Genomic DNA, 3,316 nt, shown 5'->3' with positions numbered 1-3,316 from the left:
GCTTGGCATGGTTGTTTCAGCAACCTTGATGTCACTAACTTCAATATCCTTGGTGAACTCCTCCTCTGCCACTTCCTTTGTTGTTTCCTCAAAGGTTTCTTGTACTGCAATGTCCACTACATCCACCCTCATGCATTCCTTTAGTGATTCTGATGGATAGCTCATTGCCTTGAATACGTTAAACACCAATTGCTCATCATGTAGTCTAAGAGTGAGTTCACCCTTTTGGACATCTATGATAGCTCCAGCAGTAGCCAAGAAGGGTCTTCCCAGGATTATCGAAGCTTTGGCTTCTTCCTCCATATCTAACACCACAAAATCGGCAGGAAATATAAAATCTCCCACTTTCACCAACAAATCCTCAACTATCCCATGAGGGAATTTAAAAGTTCGATCTGCCAATTGGAGGGCCATTCTTGTTGGTTTGGCTTCCTCAATCTTCATTCTTCTCATCATTGTTAGAGACATCAAATTGATACTGGCCCCTAAGTCACACAAGGCTTTCTCCACCATGACTTCTCCTATGATGCAGGGGATTTGGAAACTGCCTGGATCCTTCAATTTCTGAGGCAATTTGTGTTGAATGATGGCACTGCATTCTTCAGTCAACAACACAGTTTCTTCATTTCTCCAGCTTCTCTTCTTGGTCATTAATTCCTTTAAGAATTTTGCATAGAGTGGCATTTGCTCTATTGCCTCAGCAAACGGAATGTTGATTTGAAGCTTCTTGAAAATCTCCAAAAATCTGGAGAATTGGCCATCCTTTTCACTTTTCATCAAACGTTGAGGATATGGTGCTTTGGGTGTATAAGGCTTCAGGACCTCTTTTTCTTTTTCTTTTGTTGCAGACGGTGTAAAAGATTGTCCCTGTTCCTTGTCTCTCACATTTTCCTTTGCTTCATTCTCTGTGGTTTCCTTTGAGATCTCCTTTAGCTTCTTTCCACTTCTGAGAGTTATGGCCTTACATTCTTCCCTTGCAATAGCCTTGGCAGCATGAGAAACGCTTGGCCCAGTGTTTTGCTTAGACAAATACCCAATTTGATTTTCTAGCTTCTGGATGGCAGCTCCTTGGTTTTGCAAGTTAGAATTTACTTCTTCCTTAAAGGCTTTCAATTCGGTTATGTCTTGACCCATGGTTGCAAGCATTCCTTCTATCCTGTTTAATTGATCTTGAAATTGTTTGTTCGGATTAGGTTGGGCAGGTTGATTATTTTGGCCATGATATGATGGTTGGGAGTAAGTGTTTTGTGTGGCTTGGTATGATCTTTGGTTGGAGTTTTGGTATGTGGAATTGTTATGTTGGTTGGGGTTGTAAGGTTTGTGGTTTTATGGTTGGGTTTGCTGGTTTCCCCACCCAAAGTTTGGGTGGTTTTTCCAGCCTGGGTTGTAAGTGTTGGAATGTGGATCATATGGTTGCCTTTGTTGATTTCCCACATAGTTGGCCTCTTCCCAATCACCTCCTTCAGTGCTTACCTCCTCTTGATCTTGTGTGTGTATTGCAGCCACTTGATTTGTTTCTAATTTCCTGGTGAGCTCTGCTAGTTGCTTGGCAAACACCTTGTTTTGGGCTAGAATTGTATCAACGTGGTTCAGCTCCATGACTCCCTTAGTGTTGTGTCTCTCTGAAGCATAGTAGTACTCATTCTCAGCCACTGTCTCAATCACTTCAATGGCTTCTTCCACAGTCTTTTTCCTGTTCAATGAACCTCCTGATGAATGGTCTACAGCCTTCCTTGATTCATAAGAAAGTCCATCATAGAAAATATGCAATTGCACCCAGTCATGGAACATGTCTGGTGGGCATTTCCTTGTCAAATCCTTGAACCTCTCCCATGCCTCGTAGAGAGTTTCACCATCTTATTGTCTAAAAGTCTGAACCTCAGATCGAAGCCTATTGACCTTTTGTGGGGGGTAGAAACGTGCCAGAAACTTGCTTTCCACCTCATCCCAGGTTGTTAGGCTCCCCCTTGGGAATGATTCCAGCCACTTAGCTGCCTTGTCCCTAAGTGAAAATGGGAACAAGAGCAGTTTATAGGCATCTTCCTGGACTCCATTGGACTTCACAGTGTCGCAAATTCTCAGGAATTTTGTGAGATGTTGGTTTGGATCTTCATTAGCACTCCCACCAAATGAACAATGATTCTCCACCAGTGATATTAGCTGTGGTTTGAGTTCAAAATTGTTGGCCTGAATGGGTGGTTTCTGAATGCTGCTACCACAATTCCCAGAGGTTGGGTTTATGTATGAACCAAGAACCCTCCTCTCGGGAATGGCATTGTTTCCATCAGCTCTCTCATGGTTGTGAACTTCTCTATCCATGTTGAGATCTAGAGCTTCCTCAAAATTGTCCTCAGATTCTCCTTCAGATTCTTCTTCTCTCAGTACTCTCTTCCCTCTTGCTTCCCTTCTAAGTTTATGAAGGGTCCTCTCTGGTTCGGTATATGGAGGAGTTGATGTCTCTCCTCTCCTACCTGTCATACAAGAACACAGCACAGGCAACAAACAAGTGAAATACTCTTGGTTAATGGAAGAGTATGGTTAGAGCAGTTGAGGAATTAATTCAAATATTTAGTGAGTTAGTTGCTTGAATTTAAAGGCATAAAGAAAGAAAGCAAGTAACAGAGTGCAGAAATTAAAATTCAACAAGTAACTTGAACTGAATTAACAAAACAAGAAAAATGCTCAATCTAGTTAACTTCCAATTTGAGAATTGTCAATCGAAAACCAATCCCCGGCAACGGCGCCATAAACTTGATAGCCATAAACTTGATAGCTACGATTTTAGGAAATTGCACGATCGGCAAAAATTCCTTCCGGCAAGTGCACCGGTTATCGTCAAGTAAAAACTCACAATAGAGTGAGGTCGAATCCCACAAGGATTGGTTGAGTGAGCAATTCGGATTAGAAGTGTGTTCTAGTTGAGCGGAATCAAGATTTAGATGAGAATTGCGGAATCTTAAATTGTATGAATTAAAGAGCGAGAAGCTAAATTGCTGAAATTAAAAAGGGGATCGGGGTGATTGCATGAATTTAATTGCAGAATGTAAAGAGAAAGTGGTAGATCAGAAATAGAAAATTCATTGGGTTTCAGGAGATATTGAGATCTCCAAATCAAAACATTTTTATCCCTTCCTCAACCAATGCATTCATTGAATTTTGCTTGGTAATCTTATATGATTGGATCCCAATCCCTTGGCTCACCAATTCTCTCTAAAAACAAACAAATTCCCAATCCCTTGGTTTAAATGTTCATAAGAAGAGATGATGCTCGATCACTGATTATACCACACAGTTTCATGAACCACAATTTGGTAGG

The 3,316-nt window shown here is 41.2% G+C and overlaps 1 non-coding gene across 1 annotated transcript; it reads left to right on the top strand.

The window, feature by feature from the left end:
• Positions 1 to 1,789: 1,789 nt before the first annotated feature.
• LOC130978614 (small nucleolar RNA R71) lies at positions 1,790 to 1,893 on the top strand. The gene has a single exon (XR_009086236.1). It is a non-coding gene; the product is annotated as a small nucleolar RNA R71 (small nucleolar RNA).
• The last annotated feature ends 1,423 nt before the right edge of the window (positions 1,894 to 3,316 follow it).

The sequence above is a fragment of the Arachis stenosperma genome, chromosome 4 (genome assembly GCF_014773155.1).
Source record: "Arachis stenosperma cultivar V10309 chromosome 4, arast.V10309.gnm1.PFL2, whole genome shotgun sequence".
NCBI classification, from domain to species: domain Eukaryota; kingdom Viridiplantae; phylum Streptophyta; class Magnoliopsida; order Fabales; family Fabaceae; genus Arachis; species Arachis stenosperma.
The sequence above is the reverse complement of the archived record's forward strand: the minus strand, read 5'-3'. Positions and strand labels throughout refer to the sequence as shown.